Source organism: Oratosquilla oratoria, chromosome 27, assembly GCF_046742065.1.
Source record: "Oratosquilla oratoria isolate Oo_2021 chromosome 27, ASM4674206v1, whole genome shotgun sequence".
NCBI lineage: Eukaryota > Metazoa > Arthropoda > Malacostraca > Stomatopoda > Squillidae > Oratosquilla > Oratosquilla oratoria.
Genome location: NC_134803.1, coordinates 39467534 through 39490033, shown reverse-complemented (window position 1 = coordinate 39490033; position 22500 = coordinate 39467534). Strand labels below are relative to the sequence as shown.

The 22500-nt window shown below is 48.2% G+C and overlaps 1 protein-coding gene across 7 annotated transcripts in view; it reads left to right on the top strand.

The window, feature by feature from the left end:
• The window catches only part of LOC143039982 (uncharacterized), a 448187-nt gene that overhangs the window by 200836 nt on the left and 224851 nt on the right, over positions 1–22500 (top strand). Inside the window, exons 1-2 of one of the 7 annotated variants that reach the window (XM_076210493.1) lie at positions 7759–7856; positions 9395–9702. The exons of 3 other annotated variants lie outside the window; for them this stretch is intronic. The gene's annotated coding sequence lies outside the window, so the exon portion shown is untranslated. Of the gene's footprint in view, positions 1–7758; positions 7857–9146; positions 9703–22500 lie in introns of those variants that run through there. 3 more of the 7 variants (XM_076210491.1, XM_076210492.1, XM_076210489.1) reach the window with 3 other exon arrangements.

Sequence of the window (22500 nt, the reverse complement as noted above, 5' to 3'; positions counted from 1 at the left end):
TAGTATAGGCCTTATGGTCTTATGCAGTCTCCTCCATTCTTATGCTCTTATGTTTTGTTCCCTCCCCGCTTTTCCTTCCACTTGCCTCTCCATCCCTTACCCTCCTTACCTTTCCTCCTTACCTTTTCTCCTTACCTTTCCTCTCCGTTCTCCCTCCCATATGGGTAACAGTAACCCAGATATGAAGCTGGGTATTCATGCGGTTCAGTGCTTAAGTAGATTTACGAGCCATTTGGCTTGCATCATTGTAAACCTTCCCTGCCCAAGTAGCTGAGGGAGGGTGGAGGGGGGGGACTTCTCCGTTTTCTCTCTTACTTCTCTCTCTTACCTCTCTCTCTCTCTCTCTCTCTCTCTCTCTCTCTCTCTCTCTCTCTCTCTCTCTCTCTCTCTCTCTCTCTCTCTCTCTCTCTCTCTCTCTCTCTCTCTGTGTCTCTCTCTCTGTCTTTCTCCATGTCTGCCTGTCTGTCTCTCTCTCTGCCTGCCTGCCTCTCTGTCTGTCTCTCTGTCTCTTTGTCTCTCTCTCTGTCTCTTTGTCTCTCTCTCTGTCTCTTTGTCTCTCTCTCTCTCTCTCTCTCTCTCTCTCTCTGTGTGTCTCTCTCTGTCTCATTGTCTTACTCCCTTCCTCCCTGTCTTTCTCTCTCTCCCTCCCTCCCTCTCACCCCCTCCCTCCCTCCCTCCCTCCCTCCCTCCCTCCCTCTCACCCCCTCCCTCTCACCCCCTCCGGACTGTTTAGACCCAGCTATCTGAAAAGCACCACAAATCACGACTACTGCTCTTTTGGGGGAGCCAGAAACAGTTCTCTCTATAGCGAGGTTTCCCAGCAACCCTCCCTCCTTTTTCTAGTGCACCCCTGCCCCCCCCCCCTCCCTCCGTACTGTAGTGGTTTTGAAATATTACGATGCTCCCATAATTCTCATACTCAGATTTAAGATTTATTCTAGGGAGTCTGTATGATATATGAAATTTACAAGGATGTTCCTGTAGCTTTTTTATTACTCGCAAGAAAAAGGATGTGGATGGTTTGAAAAGTTGTTTATTAAGAAACTATATAGACGGGTATATCATCAAAGCATGAAATGTCATTTGAGAGTTTATACGTGCATATATCTATCTGTATCTATTTATTTATCTTATCTATCTTATTTATCTATCTATATCTATCTATCTATATCTATCTATATATATATATATATATATATATATATATATATAAGTAAATAAATGTATACTGTTGAAGAATAACATCCGTGTATATAGAAGTTTTACCTAGTTTTGATGCAGAAATTCCTGTTGATAATATTTAGCAATGATGGAATCAATTGACGGGGAGATTTGTGACCAACAGATGCCCTTGATACCTTTCATGTTAGGTCTTGAAAAGTTGTGGTTCTGTTTGCTGCCGAGCGGGTTAGAGCGTCGCTACTTGCGGCGGAGGTCGAGGTGACGACAGCTCGATCACTACCCCCAGCGAGTTGGACCAAGGGCATGGTTCATGAAGCTCCACACTACAAAGTCCTCTGTAAGGGGCATCATCCTAGCCTCCTGATAGAGGGAGTTCGCGACTTTAAACAGAATTGTATTTACCTAGTTATATTTTACGAGAAAGGGAGCTACGCTCGTGGTGTCTCGCCTTGTATCGTTAAAAAAAATGCGTGATTGTGCTTGAGTCGGCGTCCTCCTGGTAGAGTGGCCATGTGATTCACCATGGTCATGAATCACGTGTTGGACTCGTGATCAACAGCTATTTCCCTCTCTGAAGAGAGCTCAGAGCTCGTATATGACCGATCTATGGGTAATGCTGTGACCTTACACGCACACACACACCCAACTCCCCGCCCACGAGAGTTGGAGTAACGACTCGCAGCGCAGCGATATTGAAGTTATTTCAGCACTGGGCGGAATTCGAACCCGGACCGCCGTACTGGCGGTCGAGAACTCTACCACTGCGCCACAAGTCGTGTGTCATGTATCGTATGATCTCTCCCGTGTTGGTAAGCCTTAGGTCAATGATCCTCAACTTGAGGCTACATCTCCCAAAGGAGCTATAACAGAAATTATACATTACTATATAATGTGAGGAATCTAATTAAGAAAAAACACACTATCCTGGCATAATAAATATAAGGTAATTATGACTGTCAGCTTTGTAATAAAGCAAAGGGTGTCACTTCATCAACATTTTATTTATTTTTTTCTGACTTTTTGGTGGGGTGAGATCTGGAAGAAAAACACGAAAGGGAGTCACGCGAATGTTGAGAATTCATGAAGGGGGAGAATGGAGTGAAAAAGTTTGAGAGCCACAGTTAGATGATGTCGGTTGCCACGGTGAAGTGTCCTCTTGAGGTGAACTCGCTGGCATTCCCTTCATCCTCAGGCGCCGGTGCCTCGGAGACAAATGACGCGGCTTTGGGACGACTACATGATTGAAAAGGTGGGTTCTGTTCCAGTATCACGCAAACACATTTTTCATCTATTTCGATTTTGCAAGTAAAAGATGTACTTTTTCTATGGAGTGGTTACGTTTGGTTAACTTAGGTTTGGTTAGGTCAGAAGCTATTGTGAAATGTCCGTGGTTGCGTGTTTCTGGAATTTTACCAAAGGGTGTCGCCTCGGAAGGAAGAGAAAGGTGGCTTTGCCGAGGAAGAGACAAAAAGTGACAAATTTTCTTTGGAGGGGATTATGTCACGGTGAAGAATTATTAAAGGAATCTGCTGCCGACGGCCAGAATGAGATGAAAAGTGCCACCCGGCACGAGAGGGGCTAATTACAACTTTACTCGTAGCTGTCATCTTGTATTTATTTTCCGTGGCTTGTCGGGGCCGCGGGTCTTGTGACGACCGACGGCTCTTTTTTTCCGTGGTTTCCGGGTCTGGTACCCTTCCGGACCTCAACTTTCCAGGTGGTCCGCAAGAGTCCATACATGAACGCAGGAGAGACTTTGTCCACGGTAAGATGTCACTCTTGCAGTTACGATACCCGGAGGAAGCTGCTGAGATCACATCAAGCCCGAGGTAAGCAGCGGTTGAGGGCAATGTCTCAGAGTAGATCCCTTACCTAACCTGTCCGCCGTGGCCAGGATTCGAAAACATGCGCGAAATCCCCACGGAGTTACAGGACACGCGCGCTACCACTGAACCACGACGGGCCCCAAACGAAGGCTCCTTTCGTGAACGAGAAGAGTTTTTCGGAAACTGTTGCTGGCCGCGGTCCAACTCTGCATCTTGTTATCCTCCTCAACCTCCTCCTCCTCCTCCTCCTCCTCCTCCTCCTCCTCCTCCTCCTCCTCCTCCTCCTCCTCCTCCTCCTCCTCCTCAACCTCCTCCTCCTCCTCCTCCTCCTCCTCCTCCTCAACCTCCTCCTCAACCTCCTCCCCCTCCTCCTCCTCCTCCTCCTCCTCTTTATCTGCAATACCTCTTCCCTTTTCACATTCCGTATTATTTCTTGCCTTGATCCTCCTTCCATGCATTTCTTCACACCATCGGCTATCTCCTCCCCGGTTGCCTCCTCCCTTCCCCCTCCTCTTCCTCCTCCTCCTTCCACCTCCTCTTCCCTCTCACTCCTCTCCTCCTCCAACTCCCTCCCCTTGCTCTTCCTCTTCCTCCCTTCCAGGGATCTTCTTCCTCCTCCCTCTCCCTCCCTCCTTTTACTCCTCCCCTTCCTCTTCTCCCTCCTCCTCGTCCTCCTGCGAGATGGACATCGGAGGAAATGATCTCCCCGCTGCTCGTCATCGGAGACCGCCAGCGCCTTCAACTTCGTCCGAGGGGCTGGGACTCGGTCCCGGGATAGGTCTCCAGATGTCTCCTTCACCCGTCAGCTTCAACACTCAAACCTGATGATACTCGACGCCGGGACTATGCAAATACGTCATTCGTTGTTGAGTACAAAAGAACATATAAGAATGTAGGAGACTGCAAGAGACCATAGGCCTACATTAGGTAGTTCCATGTCCCTTACCATCTGTCATCCCTATCCATAAAATTAATTAATCTCTTAGAACAACCGATTATTTCGGCGCTCACTACACGTTTAATAAGTCTATTCCTCTCATTAATCACTGTTGATGAACCAGTTCTTTCCTATTGCCTTCTTAAACTTAAATTTGTCCAATTTAAATACTATGGAAATTGAGGTGGTGCAAGAATACACGTGTCTATAGTATAGACACTAATTCTTATGTGATTTTTTTTAAAGTTATATTGATGCAACAGTCACAACAAAAGTGTAGTTGGCATTGTTCTTGTGGCATGGCGTGAGACGGGTTTGGATGTCCGCAATCGGACGTCGCTTTGCCGAGGAAGGTAATGAAACTCTGTTGGCTTCTATACGGAGGCTTGTCTCGCGCGCCTTCACGTGCTGATCACCTTGTAGGGAGCGCAAGGCCTGTGTGACCCATTTTTTTTTTTTTTTATTCCTTCCCCTCCTTTATCTAATCTTCTTCGCCTTCTTTTTCTAATAACCTTCACCTCCCTTTTTCTAATCTCTTTTGCCTTTATTAATCTCCTTTAACTTCATTTTCTTAACCTCCTTCCCCTCTTTTTTTAATCTCCTTCCCCTTCTTTTTCTTAACTTCCTTCCCCTTATTTTTTCTAATCTCATTCACCTTTTTTTTAATCTCTCCCCTTTTTTCTTTCTTAAATTCTTTCCCTTGTTTTCCATCCCCTTCCTCTCCTTTTTGAATCTCCTCCTTATTTTAAATCTCCTTCCCCTTCTTTTTCTTAATCTCCTTCCCTTCTTTTCTTAATCCCTTTCCCCTTCCTTTTTTCAACCTCCTTCCCCCTCTTTAATTTAATGTCCTTCGCCTTTTTCTTTATCTTCCCTTCTCCCCTTCTCAAGTTCTCCCTCTTTTTGACTTTTAACGTTTCTCCCCCATCCCAGACTCCTTCCGCCGTGTCCTTCCATCTCCTAATCTTCATCTCGTGTCCTCCATCCCCCTCCATCTCCTCCTTCCCATCTCCCTCCTCATCTCCCCCCACCCCATCTCCTCAACCGCTCACTCCTTTCCCTCCCAACCCGTCAGCCAAATGAGACCCTTATATTCTCCCTCTTGACTCTACTATCCACTCACACTAATAACCTTATCTCAAGTAAGACCTATTTCTTCTTTTTCATCCCGTCTCCGGCGCCAAAGTTTCTCCTCCTCCTCCTCCTCTTCCTCCTCCTCCTCTTCCTCCTACTCTTCGTCCTCCTCCTCCTCCTCCTCCTCCTCCTCCCCCTCTTCCTTGGGGGCGCCAGTCCTTAGAAGAAAATCTGAATTACATGACATTTTCGCATTTTGATTTTCTTCAAGGAACCGAGACGGGGGTTGGAAATCAATGTCCAAATATGATTGTGTTCCACGCGACGGACACATCGTGAAGTGTCATCACACGTGTGTACGGCAAGTCTGTAACGAGTAGAGAGCACATATAAACGAGCCTGCGGGCGCACACGCACGCACGCACGCACGCAGACATCCGTGCTCTCCTCCCTTTGTGTGTGGGAAAATGTCCATCTTAAACTTGTCCGTTCGGAGGGAACCATAAGTGTCGCCGCTTTTATCAGGAACACCTGCTTTTTTGTATGTGTGTGTGTGTGTGTGTGTGTGTGTGTGTGTGTGTGTGTGTGTCTGTGTGTCTGTGTGTCTGTGTGTCTGTCCATCATGTGGGAGCTGGTGCTTCGCCAGGGAGAAAGGGTCCCGTGCTTCTTCTGACCTTACGAGAGTTTTCGCTGCCTCAATGCTTCAATGCCCTCCAAACCTCAAAGCCTCACTCCACCCCCTCCCCCTCCCCCTCTCCCTCCCCTTCCCTCTTTCCGCTTTCTCTTTTTCTCTCCTTTCCTTTGGACGCGCTCTGCCGCCATCTGCCATCTGTCCGTCTCTCTCACTATCTCTCCATCTCTATCTCTCTATAGCTATCTTTATCTATCTATATCTCTCTATCTCTATATCTATCTCTTTATCTCTCTCTGCCTCTTTCTACCTCTACCTCTTTAGCTCTTCCTTTTTATCTCTCCCTCTCCCTCCCTCTCCCTCCCTCCCTCTCTCTCTCCCTCCCTCTCTCTCTCTCTCTCTCTCTCTCTCTCTCTCTCTCTCTCTCTCTATCTATCTCTCTATCTATCTATCTATCTATCTATCTATTTATGTTTCTATCTATCTCCCTCTCTCCCACCCACCCTCTCTCTCCCTCTCCTTTGACCTCGCTCCACCAGCTGGGCATCCCCCGGGATCCTCACTCGCTCGCTCGCTCACCTGCATGTGCCCGTACACCTGCGTACACTCAAAGGAAGGTATTTGTGCACAGACTTGTGCACACGCAGATACACACGATGAACTACACGCTCATGTACTGTACATTGGTATACACGTACATAGGTAACAGACATAAGATATGTGTACGATTTAGTTACTGAATGTGAGAAATGAATATATACAGTAGAATTATTTAATTTATTTTTTGTCGTGTTTCAAAGCAACGCCAACAAAGAATACATTTGAATAGTTCTTACTTCCCTCCCTCCTTCCCTCCCTCCTTCCCTCCCTCCCTCCCTCCCTCCCTCCCTCCCTCCCTCCCTCCTTCTCTCCCTCTCTCCCTCTGTCTCTCCCTCCTCTCCATCCCTCCCTCCTTTCCTCCCTCCCTCTCTCTCTCCCTCTCTCTCTCCCTCTCTCTCACCCTCCCTCCCTCCCTCCCTCCGTCACCTGCGGCGGGTCTAGGTGTCCGCTACAGCGGTACATCACCGACTCCAAAGAGACGTAGTAACTGTGCCATCAGTTTTCTTTTCTCGGTTTCCTTTCTCCTTCTTCTCCTCCTCTTCTTCCTCCTCTTCCTCCTCCTCTTCCTCCTCCTCCTCCTCTTCCTCCTCTTCCTTCTCTTCCTCCTCCTCTTCCTCCTCTTCCTCCTCCTCCACTTCCTATTCCTCCTCTTCCTCTTCCTCTTCTTCCTCCTCCTCCTCCTCTTCATCCTCCTTCTCTTCCTCCTTCTCCTCTTCCTTCCTCTTCCTAGTTTACACATCCTGATTACTCCTACAGAGATAGTCTTTCTCCCTTTCTTCTTCCTTTTCACCCTCTCCTCCTCCTCCTCTTCCTCCTCTTCCTCCTCCTTTTTCTTGTCCTCCGCCATACCCTTTTCCGCCTTGCCCTCCTCCTTCTCTTCCTCCTCCTTCCTCTTCCTCCTCGTCCTTCCTCCTCTTCCCTCCTCTCTCTTGTCCTCCTCCGCTTTACCCTCCTTGTCTTGCCCTCCTCCTCCTTCTCTTCCTCTTCTTCCTCCTCTTCCTCCTCATTGCCCTCCTCCCGTATTACCTCCCGCCCTCCTTTTCCTCTCCTCTTTTCGTTTCACCCTGCCTCTTCTCACTTCTTCCCTCCCTCCCTCCCTCCCTCCTTCCTCCTTGTCCCATCCCTTGTCTTGCAGTTCAAGTCAACAGCCCATTTCCTTTCTATCTGTCACTCTATTCGCTCCACCAGACACCCAACTTCCGCCCTGCTATTCTCTCCTCCATCACCACCACAATCACCACCAAACCCACCAACCCTATTGTCGTCGTCGTCGTCGTCGTCGTCGTCGTTGTCGTCGTTACTCATAGTAGTTATTGTTACAACAACATGAAAACCAACGACAAGAACGTACTTTATTATTTCAGGAATAGTGTTGTTTGCAACTTTCACCATGCAACAACACCCCACTTCACCCACTGCCCCCTTCCCCCCCTTGCCCCCTAACCCCCCAACCCCCTATTTAAGCCTTGACTCAAAAGTTGGCATCGCTTTTGCGCCCTTCTGGCCCGGATGCAGATACTCGCCAGTTCTTGGTGGCGAGTGCTAAGGAAGGGTCGTGTGCATGTATGCATCGGTGCCATCATGCTCTCTTGACGCACTTGTTACCCAGGTAACAGGAGTAACTGGTAACAAGAGTAACCGGTAACTGGTGTGCGAGCCTTTGCCCGGCTGCGATTACCAGAACAGAAAGTGAAGTTTTGCCAAAGTTGTTAGTGATGAATTTGCGTGGTTCTTTGTCGAGAATTTTTTTTGTGGTTTCTAGTGAACGAAAAATGATGACGAACGATTTTTGGGTTTTGATCTTTGGTAGGCGCCTTTTTCAGTGGCGGCGCGAAAGTTCGTAAATCTTTATGATAATACTTGAGAAAACTCTCGTTATGATCATGAGGTGGTAGTGGAAATAAAGACGAGAGTTGTGGTGGGGTGGTGGTGGTAGTGGTGGTGTTGGTGGTAGTGGTGGTGGGGAGAGTGATGTAGCAGCAGCAACAGCAGCTGCAGACGGTCATGGTGATAAGACTTTGTGATGAAGAGCGATGACGGACAGCGAATTGTCGATATCGGGGCTCCTGACGGGAATGCAATCTGGCTGGTGCAAGGCGAGATCAAGCCTCGATGCAGCGGCACGGAGGGCCTTTGCGATAAAAGTGTCCGCACGGTGCATCATGACTAGACGAGACCCCTCGAGGGGAAGGAAGAGGAAGACGAGGAGGAGGAGGAGGAGGAGGAGGTGGAGGTTAAGGTGGTAGAGGAGGAGGAGAAGGAGGAAGAGGAGGAGGATAAGGTGGTAGAGGAGGAGGAGAATAAGGTGGTAGAGAAGTAAGAGGAGGAGGAGGGGGAGGTTAAGGTGGTAGAGGAAGAAGAGAAGGAGGAGGGAGAGGAGGAGGATAAGGTGGTAGAGGAGGAGGAGGAGGAGGAGGAGAATAAGGTGGTAGAGAAGGAAGAGGAGGAGGAGGGGAGGTTAAGGTGGTAGAGGAAGAAGAGAAGGAGGAGGAAGAGGAGGAGGATAAGGTGGTAGAGGAAGAGGAGGAGGAGAATAAGGTGGTAGAGGAGGAGAAGGAGGAGAATAAGGTGGTAGAGAAGGAAGAGGAGGAAGAGGAGGATAGGATGGGCGGAGGAAGAATAGGAGGAGGAGGAGGAGAGGGAGGAAGAGGAGTGAGAACCTTCTCCATATATGATGATGATATTGATTTTGTGTTTGCGATAAGATGAACACTAAGGATAAGGGGACTGCACATTAAATCCTTTCAGTAGTGCGGAGGGGTGCGGTGGGGTGGTGGGAGGTGGGTGGGTTGTTCAGCCCTCAGCGGAACAGAATCGTTTTCTGGCGTTGGCCAGAGCAAAGCCTTTAAAGTGCGTCATCGTCATGAGAGGGTTAATACTGTGCCGTGGATCCCAATAGGTGAAGTCGTAGAACTTAAGGCCCTGTTCACACTGGCGGTTTGAACCGCGCAAAAACCGCGTCGGTACAACAGTCAAGGAAAAACTGCGCGGTTATGTGTGAACGACTCCACTGACTTGTATTGTAATTGAACCGTGGCGGATGAAACCGCTATAGTGTGAAGAGGACCTAAAAGTGACCAGTATTCTTCTTTGAGTAGAGGTCAGACTTCAACCGTGAAATAATGCTGCGTTCCTCTGGTCCGTAAGGAGTGTCACTAAAGTCCTTAGATTATTACTCGCTATAAAACATATCCGGTCATCCCATACGGGGTGAAGAATTGAAAACTTTATCCAAAAGGCGAGGCGGTGAATAGTGTCCCGTATCAACCAGGGACAGAAGTACAACTTTTAAGTACTACTGAAGTGGATATGGGGGAATGAACAGCAGCAATTGGCAAAGAGAGTTACATACACTCAGACGCCTACCCTATCCCCATGTACCTTTGCAAGGTTACGTTGCAAAGTCTACCCGGCCAGAGGAATACATCATCAAACACAAGGAAAGGATAGCAAAGGTAAAGGCTCTCCCTCTACGTTCTCTTTTCGTGTAGTCCTCTGTCGGGTCATCTTTCTTATTTTGTATATTTCTTCTCTCCTCATCCTCCTTCCTCCCGATGTCCTCCAAGGCAGCACACCTTTCCTTTTCTTCTGTCCCTCTTCCCGGCCCTGCTCTCATTTCCCCTCCCTTTCCCATCTTTTCTCCCCCTTGTCCTCTCCTCCCCTCCCTCCCCCTCTATTTTCCTCCCATGTCATCTCCTCCCCTCCCTTCCCCTCTCTTATTCCTCCCTTGTCCTCTCCTCCTTTCCTTTCCCCTCTCTCTCCCTTGTCCTCTCCTCGCCTCCTTTCCCCTCTTTCCCTTCCTTGTCCTCTCCTTCCCTCTCTTCCCTCCCCTCTACTTCCCTTGTCCTCTCCTTCCCCTTTTCCCTCCCATCTACTGTCCTTGTCCTCTCCTCCCTTCCCTTCACTCCCCTTTACTCCCCTTTACTTTCCTTGTCCTCTCCTCCCATCCCTTCCCCTCTCTTTCTCTCTCTTGTCCTCTCCTCCCTTTTACTTCCCTCCCGTCTCCTAACCTTCCCATCCCTTCCCCTCTCTTTCTCTCTCTTGTCCTCTCCTCCCTTTTACTTCCCTCCCGTTTCCTAACCTTCCCGTCCCGTCCCGTCCTGCTTTCCCCCTTTCTCGTGGTGCCCCTCACCTTCCACATTGTCCTGCCGCGTCAACAGCTGCAGTGCATTCAGGGCGCCCGCGACGAAAACACTTTTTTTTTTCTTTTTTTTTTCCTCGGAATTGGGATGGCGCGCGCGAGTGGCCAAGTATTCCTGACGTAGGTGGATTGTAACAGAGCCAAAGGGTGAGGAAACTCTCATTCTCTCTCCCTCGCCGCCCCGGATCTTCCGCTTGTACCCTTACGACACCGAAGAAGACGACAGCGACGATGACGACGACGACGGCGACAACGACGACAATGACGATGACGATGACGACGACGAAGACGACGACGAAGACGAAGACGAAGACGAAGACGAAGACGAAGACGAAGACGAAGACGAAGACGAAGACGACGATGACGACGACGATTACGATGACAACAACAGCGCCCATGACGACGGCAGAAGCTCCTTTGGCAGAAGCTCCCTCGGCAGAAGCTCCCTGGGCAGAAGCTCCTTCGACAGAAGCTCCCTCGGCAGAAGCTCCCTCGGCAGAAGCTCCCTCGGCAGAAGCTCCCTCGTCAGAAGCTCCCTCGGCAGAAGCTCCTTCGGCAGAAGCTCCTTCGGCAGAAGCTCCCTCGGCACAAGCTCCCTCGGCACAAGCCCCTTCGGCAGAAGCTCCTTCGGCAGAAGCTCCCTCGGCACAAGCTCCCTCGGCACAAGCCCCTTCGGCAGAACCTCCCGAAGACTACCAGGGTTGTTACGACAACCATTTTACGCATGTTAACCACGGGTTGCCCTGAGACCTAAAGCCGAATGAAATCGCCCGGTGTGAAGAATCGAAACAAAATTCGAGGAGCTGCTCGGTTCGTCCCAGTGGGCGGTAAAGGGCTAATCAAGATAATTTAATCGAGTTAGTTGACCCCGGGCCCTGAGGTTGCTCCAAAATAAATACATTACCCAGTGCATATCTACCTGCTTACCCACTTCCATGAATCAGTACATAAATTCAGTCATGCTTACACATTTGAGTACAAGATGTACTACATGTACTTTTCATTCATACCTACAGTACATACTCTTAGCCAATCACCCTAAGGCTCGTTCCACACGTATCGACTTTTCGCCGTGCGCCGCCCACGACACGACGTCGTGCTTACAAATAACCATGAGTATTTGTGGACGCTTTTACACGTGGTTGTCGTCGTGACGTGTGAAAGCATCCATAGTCACCCATGGTTCTTTGAGAGCACGACGTCATGTCGTGGACGTCGCACATCGAAAAATCGATACGTGTGAAACAAGCCTAACTTGAGGCTATTCCACGAGTTGGCGTAGCTGTACGGATTATATCAACTCTCATTTTTTTTTTAATGTTTGAGTATGTACGTGTGTGTATGTGTGTGTGTGTGTGTGTGTGTGTGTGTGTGTGTGTGTGTGTGTGTGTGTGTGTGTGTGTGTGTGTGTGTGTGTGTGTGTGTGTGTGCGTGCGTGTGTGTGTGTGTGTGTGTGTGTGTGTGTGTGTGTGTTTAATTGTAGTATACAGAAAAAAACGTCTTTGGATTCCGTCTTTTATTCTCCAATTTATCATACCCAGCCCCAAATTTATGTACAGTTCCAGTTTAATCTATCCTTGATTTCCAATCATATTTAGATTTGAATTCATGTACTGTTCCAGCTTTTGTGTGTGTGTGTGTGTGTGTGTGTGTGTGTGTGTGTGTGTGTGTGTGTGTGTGTGTGTGTGTGTGTGTGTGTGTTTGTGTTTGTGTTTTTGTGCCTGTGTTTGTGTGTGTGTCTGTGTATTCACTTTCATTTTGTCTTTGTATCACGTGCTGGACTCGTGAACAACAGCTATTTCCCTCCCAGACGAGCTCAGAGCTCGTGTGTGTGTGTGTGTGTGTGTGTGTGTGTGTGTGTGTGTGTGTGTGTGTGTGTGTGTGTGTGTGTGTGTGTGTGTGTGTGTGTGTGTGTGTGTGTGTGTGTGTGTGTGTGTGTGTGTGTGTGTGTGTGTGTGTGTGTGTGTGTGTGTGTGTGTGTGTGTGTGTGTGTGTGTGTGTGTGTGTGTGTGTGTGAAATTGTCAGTGGCAGTGTCAGGTTTGATAAAAACTGCTCTCAAACTTCTTTGTAGATTTTTATTTTTTTTATTTTTGCAGTGACGTAGAATTGATAACACGTGCATTGAATTTTATATAATACTCTAGTCACGTTTATATGTTAACGCATCATTACTCTTGCCTCCTTATGACGTCATGAGGAGGCAATACTTGCACATTGAAAAAAAGGGGAGGGGGCGCAGAAACCGCTCCTCAAAGAATAATACGAATAAAACAATTTATTTTCTTCCACTTCTTGAACTATACTAAAAGATAGAATAGATAAATAAATAAACAATATAAGATAAAAGATATATATATATAGAGCACTTGGGGTCAAAAATAAATGTTCCAACATTAGGAACAAGGGTGACCAAGTGCAACTAAATGTATTACCAACAATTCGATTTAGGATAAGGTGAGCACAAAATCTATTTGAGTGGAGATTATAGACAACAAAGAGAAATGAATTATCTGGGTTCTCTACAAACCTCCTAACCTTAGTACGAAACATTTCCGACAAATTCGCAGGGCACCCCAGTACAAAAAATTTGTGATCATGGGTGATTGTAATTACAAAAAACATTAACTGGTTGGGTAGATTTAGTTGATCAGGGAGAGCACATTTTTATTTGGTGTGGTACAAGATCATTTCTTTAAAAGAATTGATTACCGATCCTATGAGGGGAGATTGTAATTACAAAAAACATTAACTGTGTAGGTAGATTTAGTTGATCAGGGAGAGCACATTTTTATTTGGTGTGGTACAAGATAATTTCTTTAAAAGAATTGATTACCGATCCTATGAAGGGAGATGATACTTTGGACCTTTATTGTAGGGAATAGGGTAGGGTTGGGGGTTCAAATGCCTTATCTATCCCATACAGAATGGTGTGGTATCCTTGCGAGCTTTGATGTAGAAGTAAGACAACAACGGAAAAAGAGCTGACCATAAAGCGAACCTACCAATTCAATTTCATTTGTCAGCCATGAAGCCTTTTCTTGCGAAAGTTTCTCTAAGGCGAATAAAACCATGTAGCGACAGTTGAAATAGATACGTAAGTCGTAAGGGACATGGAACTACCTAGTGTAGGCCTCATGGTCCTTTGCAGTCTCCTTCTTCCTTATGTTCTTATGTTAAAACGCATCGAAAGGGTTGTGTGTTTCCATAAGTATTTCGACTGCCGCTTAGTGATATCATTCGAATATTTGGATGTTCTTTTATTCCACAATCAACAATCCGAATTAAAAATACCATCTGTAGGTTGGCAGATGGTGCACAAGAACTGGTGACCCCACTTTTACTGTACGTTCGCATCCAAGTCTTCCAACTATGATACTGTTTTCACTATGTTAATATCACATCCACAAGGAGCTAAGACGAGAGGGAGGAAAGGGTGGTGGAGGGAAGTGGAATGGGTGGAAGTGGATCCATGCCTTTGACTTGGCTACCTCCCTTATAAGGGGGAAGAAATTTTTGATATATAGAAAGATAGAAATATGATGTATCTTTTTGTTCTTGTAAGTATTTTTACACGAAAGCACTATATACTACAAAGTAAATATTACATAACATGTATAAAAGTACGCAGTAACGCAGGTTTCTATATAATGAGGAATGATGAAGTGGGTATCTTGGACACGCCTTTGCCAAAAAAAAAAAAAAAAAAAAAAAAGTAAGTCGACTTTCGCTACTACCATGTGTCGTGGGAAAAGGTCAACGTTTGACCTGTGATTTCGCGCAAGGTCCAAACAAGAACAGGTTGGTTCACTCCGGAAAGAAATCTAACGGTATGACATTATGAGGAGATACGGTACTGAACCCTGCGATTTGGTCCTCTTCTTTTTTTTTTTTTTTTTTTTTTTTTTATACTGTACTCTACCATCATTTCCATCTCACTGGATCTTCTAGCTCCGCTGTCGTGTATTGTCTTACATTTCATACGTGTTTTTTCTGAGCACCATGTCTCGAAGCAGCCTAACTGTCACCTTGCCCTCCTCCTGAAGGCGTCATATTGTCCGCTTTCTTTGCGAGGGGGGGAGAAACAAGCTATCCCCATTTTTAAACATTAATTTCGCCTGTCGAGACTCTGGAAGAAGGTTTCATTTCTGGTTCCCTTGCTCGCGTCTCCTCGCCAACTTTTCAATCTGTAAGACAAGGGCTGACCTCTCGACCTTCCAGAGGGACACGGTTTCCATGTAATTGGAGGAGCTTCCAGCGCTCCCTGGCAGCACTCTTGTAAGAGGATTATGCCGCGAGATGGCACTGAAGGAGGAAGGAGGGAAGGAAGAAGGGGATGGTGGAAGGAAAGGAGAAGCCTCACGTGGTGTGGGACTCTTTATATGGCCTCGCCCTCTTCCCCACCCTTTCGGTCACAGCACACACATCAATATTCTGTGGACACCAGCATCTAGCATCCTCATGCATTAGGTACTCAAATTAGATTAGTCAGAATATTGACGCAAATTTTATATTGTCACTGTATCTCTGTATCACTGTTAACTCGATAAACCGATTCTTCTTCATATTCTTCCTCTTCCTCCTCTACCTCCTCTTCCTCCTCTTCCTCCCTTTCTTCCTCTTCCTCCCTTTCCTCCTCTTCCTCCCTTTCCTCCTCTTCCTCTTCATCCTCTAACTTTTCCTCCTCTTTCTCTTCCTCTTCCTCTTTCTCTTCCTCTTCCTCTTTCTCTTCCTCTTCCTCTTTCTCTTCTTCTTTCTCTTCCTTTTTCTCGTCCTCGTCCTCCTCTTCCTCCTCCTTTTCCTTCTTCTCCTCCTTTTTCTAATGAGATAGTGAAACCGTGTGAGGTGGAACTAGGAAGGGTTAGATAAACGAAGGAAAAGAAGGGGATGGGAATGGGTGGGAATGAAGGGTGGGAATGAAGGTGGGAATGAAGGGTGGGAATGAAGGGAACCAGTGGAGGGAAGGGAACCGATGAGTGGCAACACGTATAAAACTCCTTATTAATGTCTTGTCTTCGCTACTGACGGAGCAACCACGTGATTGGAGGGAACAGCTGCGCGGCAGACACAAGAACAACGAGCTGACCTTGCCGCGGGGAAGGGGCTAATCGAGATGGGACATAACAGAGTTAACTATAGTTTCCCCTTCGCTGTGGAGAGGGCCAGTGTATGGAATAGACTGGCGACGGCAACCAGAACAACGAGGATGGATCACCCGGGATGGAAGGGGTCGAAGAAAGTGAACGTATGCGTGCATGCATGTGTGTATCCGTGTGTCTGTGTGTGTGTGTCTGTGTGTGTGTGTGTGTGTGTGTGTGTGTGTGTGTGTGTGTGTGTGTGTGTGTGTGTGTGTGTAGTATACACATTATATTTATCAATAGCACTAAGGGTCTCTATAAGCTGAATAAAGTCGCCAGTTGGCAGTCCCAACAGAGGTTAAAAGTCGATGTCAACATCCATGTGGAGAAAGCAAATAGAGGCGAAAGCTGTGACAACCGTCCGGGCGGGTGACAGCCCCGCAAGCTTTTAAAAAAAAAAAAAAGAAAAAAAAGAAAAAGAAAAAAAACCGCACTATCTCTGGACCCCATTTGTAGATGTGACCCTTAGGCGTAATGGGATTGAAAGGTCACTGCGTCCAATTCGAAACAAATGGGGGAAGCAGGAAAGCGTGGGGCGTGGTGACCAGATTTCCCAAGCTGGAATATACAAGACATTTGAAATTTCACAAAGGATTACAAAGGCGGAGCATGCCGACAGGAGACCTTTTGGTCCATATCTAGGTCGGATGCGAAAAAAATCATAATAATAATAATAATAAGATAATAAATAAAAACTATAATAATGTAAATAACAAATAAAATACATAAATAAATGCATAGGTATAGTTAAATAATAAACAAACAGGTAAATAGTAAATAATAATAAATTGACATATAACTAATAATAAATGAAAATCAGACAAACAAATGATAACAAAACAAAAACAAATAATATAAAATAAATTATAATCATTACAGCATCTTGCTTAGGTGTTTATCTAAATGATTCTTAAAGTTTCGAACTGAACTACATTGCACTACCTGTGCAGGAAGTTTATTCCATTCATTAACTACACGGTTGGCAAAGTTGTTTCTACCTACTTCCAAATTGAATCTATTTCCGGACAGTTTGAGACCATTGTTTCTTGTCTGATTCTCATTCAATGTGAAAATTTGGTCACTTTTGATGTTGTCAATTCCCTTTAAAATCTTAAAGACCTGTATCAAGTCACCTCTGAGTCTACGCTTTTTTTAGGGAAAACAGATTCATATGTTTTAGTCGATTTTCGTATGATTTATTTTTGATATTTGGAATCGGTTTTGTGGCTCGCCGTTGTACTTTTTCCAGTCTGTCATTGTCTTTAATGAGATTCGGTGACCATACGGAAACAGCATATTCCAAATGTGGACGAACTAACGATTTATATAGCTTGTTAATGAGTGATGGACTTTTGAAATCAAAAGATCGCGCAATCAGTACTAGAATCTTATTTGCTTTCTCAGATTAATATGCTAGACTGGCAAAAACAATGCTAAACCAATTGTTCCTCTTAATGCGTTCGGTCTCTGTTATATATTTCTTGATTAATATAGTATCATTTTTAGGGGGAAATTTGTTAAATCTAGCATAATTATGCTAAATCTGATCATCCTGGTGGTGACAACAGTGGTGTTCGGGAAGACCGGGTGCGTCGTTCCAACTCAACCATTCCGCTACAATAACCCATTTAATCAGTTCTATCCCGGATTAAGTTAGATAACAATGAGTGAGAAGGGGTAGGGTGGTGGAGGTCAGTCCTCGGGTCAAAAAAATTATGGGTCAAGACACCATATCGTCCAGAATGTGCAATCACCAGGTTCCTCACATGAAGAATCGTCACTCAGTGAGATCCCACCTGAAGAAGTGTCACCCCAGTACGCTGAATATCAACAGTGGAATAAAGATTAGGTTAGATTAGGTTGAATGAGGGTTATGATTATTGTCAACAAATTATACAGCCGAAGAATCGTAAACCTAGGATGGCCTACATGAAAAATTGTCACCTTAGGATAGCCCGCATGAACTATTGTCACCCTGTCGAAGACTGGGGTGACGATCCTTCATGTCCCCTATTTACACAAGCGGTTTGAACTGCGGTGGTGCAATTATAGTGTAAGTCAATGGAGACGCCAACGCTCGTTTCCGCGCGGTTCAAGCCACTCGTGTGAACAGGGCCTAAAGACTGCAGGAAACAACGCCGGGTCCGTAAGGAATGGATGTAGGGAGGGAAAAGGGAATGGGAAGAGAAAAGGAAAGGGGGGAGGGAAAGAGGGAATGTAGGAAGCTGAAAGGTAAAGGGTGTGGAAGGGAGGTGAAAGAGGCAATAGAGGGTGGGAGTGTGAGGGAGAGTGAAGGGAGAGGAAAGAGGGAGGAGAAGGGGGATGAAGAGAAAGAGATAGAGGTGAGGGCGAAGGGAGGGAGAGGAGGAGCAGGAGGAGGAGGAAAATAGGGAGGGAAAGGGGAGAGATGGAGGCGGGAGGGAGGGGAGGGACGTGGAGGAAGGGAGGAACGTAGAGGAAGGGAGGAAGACCGACGGAGAATCTGCACTGACGCGATGAAGTGAAAGTGCTGCTTCTCCTCCACCTCCCCTCCGCCTCCTCCTCCTCCTCCTCCTCCTCCTCCTCCTCCTCCTCCTCCTCCTCCTCCTCCTCCCCTCCTCCTCCTCCTCCTCCTCCTCCCCTCCTCTCCCTTCTCTCTTTCTCCCCTCCTCTCCCTCCTCTCTTTCTTCCCTCCTCCCCCTCCTCCCCCGCTTTCTTTCTCCTCCTCTCACCTCCTCCTCCTCCTCTTCCCCTTTCTCTTCCTCCTTCTCCTCTTCCTCCTTCTCCTCTTCCTCCCTCTCCTCTTCCTCCCCTTCTTCCTCCTCCTCCTCCCTCCTCCTCCTCCCTCCTCCTCCTCCCTCCTCCTCCTCCCTCCTCCCTCCTCCTCCTCCTCCTCCTCCTCCTCCTCCTCCTCCTCCTCCTCCTCCTTCCCTCCTTCCCCCCTCCCCCTCCCCCTCCCCCGTTCATCCTCATCTTTCTGAGCCCCGCCTCCCTTCTGTGCCTCCTAACTTAACTTGACCATGTTATCCTTCCCTTCGCTCTCTCTTCCCCTCTCCTCTTCTCTCCCTTCCTCTCGCTTCCCCTCCCTTCCCATCTCTTCCCCTCCCTTACCCTCCTTTCCCCTCCCTTCTCCTCCTTTCCCCTCTCTTCCCCTCCCTTCCCTTCCCTTCCCCTCCCCTCCCCTCCCTTCCCCTCCTTTTCATCACCCTCTTTTTCCTCTACTCTCCTCCTAGCCCCTCCACGACCCTTCCTGCTCCTCCCCTCCTCTCCCTCCCCCTCCATACTTCTGAATTTAATGTTGTGTCTCTGGTCCCCGTTCTGACAGCACCCACTCCACCTCCGCCTCCGCCTCCCCTTCCGTTTTTGGCATCGGGGGTCGGCGGACAGGTGGTGCTGACCAAACTCTGCCGTCAGCTGTATTTATAGCGATCGCACGCTCCGCGACTAATTATGCACTGCTTGACATGGCAACGCATTTCTCCCGAGGACCTTTCATTGCCCGCCCGGGTGGCACCATCCTGTAGGGGGAGGGGAAGGGGAGGGGAGGTAGCCGCGAGAGTGCCAGGACGCGCCCCAAGAGTGCCCCCGCGCCGGCGAGTTACTGCGACGCTTCTCCGTTTGACGCAGATTTCTTCGAAGTTGCTTCAAGCACCTTCGGGACCACCTGGCCACTCCTGCAGGCATAAACCTGAAGGTGGTACAGCTGGGTTAATTTTGTTGACAGCCCCGCAGGTGCATTGCCCAGCAAAAGTGGTTTTATTATCTGTGTAGTTTCAGTGTAATACTAATCGTCTTTCCTTCACTTTGTTTCTCCTGAACTATCCTGTAAGTGGAGGAGGAAGAGCAGATTTCTCTCGTGATAAACTGAAGAGATGTGTTAATCATTGGACCAACAGTTGGGAGTTTAATGAGCTTGTAAGGCCAACAAATCTCATATTCTTTACACGAAACGTCGAATCAAGGACCCGTGAAATTGAACGGCGGAACAGAGCAAACAACTTTCTGTAGGTCCAGAAACACGCGCCGTGCACGACGTGACGTCGGGCTCTCAAATAACCTTGGGTGTCTATGGACACTTTCACACGGGGTCGTGGTCTTGATGTGTGGGTCCACAGACAGCCATAGTGATTTGCGAGCACGGTAAAAAGTCGCACGGCGAAAAGTCGCACGGCGAAAAGTCGCACGACAAAAAGTCGCACGGCGAAAAGTCGCACGACAAAAAGTCGCACGGCGAAAAGTCGCACGACAAAAAGTCGCACGACAAAAAATCGCACGACGAAAAGTCGCACGGCGAAAAGTCGCACGACAAAAAATCGCACGACGAAAAGTCGCACGGCGAAAAGTCGCACGGCAAAAAGTCGATACGTGTGAAACGAGCCTGAGGAGGGCAGTGCGGCGGTGGCGGCGGCGTGACCCAAGGGGACCTGAACCCTGGCGAAAGCCAAACCCGCCCCCCGCCCCACAACAACCCGATCCAGCTCAAGGTTCAGCTCCTCCCTCCCGGTGTCTCGCCTTACGCTTAAACGTGACTTGTGATCCTCGCAGGGCATTGAGCGAAGGAGCACTTGAGAAAGTCAGCTGCTGCTGCTCCTTAGACGGCTCAGGGCCCGTGTGCAGCTGGTTCTGTCGCTCTAGTGTGTGTGTGTGTGTGTGTGTGTGTGTGTGTGTGTGTGTGTGTGTGTGTGTGTGCGCGCTTGCCTGTGTGCCTGTAAGATCACAACCCATTGGTCTGGCCATATGGGCTATGGAGCTCTTATCCGGGAGGGCAATAACTGTCGATCATGTGTCTTGCACGTGATACTATGAATCACACACACACACGCACGCACACACACACACGCACACATGCGCACACACACACACACACACACACACACACACACACACACACACACACACACACAGACAGACGCACACACACACACACACACACACACACACACACACACACACACACACACACACACACACACACACACACACACACACACACACACACACACAGACAGACGCACACACACACACACACACACACACACACACACACACACAGACGCACACACACACACACACACACACACACACACACACACACACACACACACACACACACAGCACACACACACACACACACACACACACACACACACACACACACACACACACACAGACGCACACACACACACAAACAAACAAACAAACACACAGAAATGCAGAGAAATTTACAAATAAACATTCTCCACGCGCACCACTCGCTCTCTCACCTTCTCTCTCTGTCTCTTTGTATTTGTCTTTGCCTCTGTCTCTATCTCTTTCTCTCTCTCTTTCTCTCTCTCTCTCTCTCTCTCTCTCTCTCTCTCTCTCTCTCTCTCTCTCTCTCTCTCTCTCTCTCACACACACACACACACACACACACACACACACACACACACACACACACACACACACACACACACACACACACACACACACACACACACACACACACACACACATACACACACTCACTGGCTCACTCACTTGCTCATTTGTTGCTCTGTCATCTTACACTTGTTGATATTTTGGTTTGCCAGTGCGGGTGGGGACGGGTGGCTTTGCTCAGAGGCACCAAATGACCATGGAAACGGACCTCTGCAGTCGGCTGTTCAAACCACACTTTGTGTATACGATGCTACCAATACAGCATACACTTGTAACACACACACGCACATACACACACGGGCACATACACACGCACGCACATACACACGCACGCACATACACACGCACGCACATACACACGCACGCACATATATTTTCGCATCCGACCTAGATATGGACCAAAAGGTCTCCTGTCGGCATGCTCCGCCTTTGTAATCCTTTGTATGTGTACAGTCACCGGATTTTTGGTATAGTGGCACCGTTCTCGATCGCTTAATTAGCGATCCGAGTTCGAGTCCCTCCTAGGGATGAAAATTTAAAATGCGTTGCGAGTCGACGGTCCAACTTCTCCATCCTCCCACCTTCTTTTCTTCCTCTTCCCACCCTCCTCCCCTTCCTCCCACCCTCCTTCCCCCTCCTCCCACCCTCCTTTCCCCCTCCTCCCACCCTCCTTTCCCCCTCCTCCCACCCTCCTTTCCCCCTCCTCCCACCCTCCTTTCCCCCTCCTCCCACCCTCCTTTCCCCTTCCTACCACCCTCCTTTCCCCCTCCTCCCACCCTCCTTTCCCCCTCCTCCCACTCTCCTTTCCCTCTCCTCCCACCCTCCTTTCCCCCTCCTCCCACCCTCCTTTCCCCCTCCTCCCAGCCTCCTTTCCCCCTCCTCCCACCCTCCTTCCCCCTCCTCCCACCCTCCTTCCCCCTCCTCCCACCCTCCTTTCCCCCTCCTCCCCACCCTCCTTTCCCCCTCCTCCCACCCTCCTTTCCCCCTCCTCCCACCTTTCTTTCCCCCTCCCACCCTCCTTTCCCCCTCCTCCCACCCTCCTTCCCCCTCCCACTCTCCTTTCCCCCTCCTCTCACCCTCCTTTCCCCCTCCTCCCACCCTCCTTCCCCCTCCTCCCACCCTCCTTCCCCCTCCTCCCACCCTCCTTTTCCCCTTCTCCCACCCTCCTTTTCCCCTTCTCCCACCCTCCTTCCCCCTCCTCTCACCCTCCTTCCCCTTCCTACCGTCTCTTCCCCCTCCTCCCACCTTCTCTTCCTCCTCTTCTTCTACCTTCTCTTCATCATTTGCTTCATATATAGAAACTACCTCGCGTTTGTTCTGTTCTTGATGTTTGCTCAGTTCCTCATCCTCTCCTCTCTTCTCTTCTCTCTCTTTCGTCATGTCCTCGTTTTTGTAACTTGGTGGGTAATTACCTATTAGGGATCATGAAGCCTGTGGGTCAAGGTAATTGGGAGAATCTCGTTCCCTTACCTTCCCTTCCCTTCTCTTCCCTTCCTTTTCCTTCCCTTCCCTTCCCTTCCCTTACTTTCCCTTCCTTTTCCTTCCCTTCCCTTCCCTTCCCTTCCTTTTCCTTCAA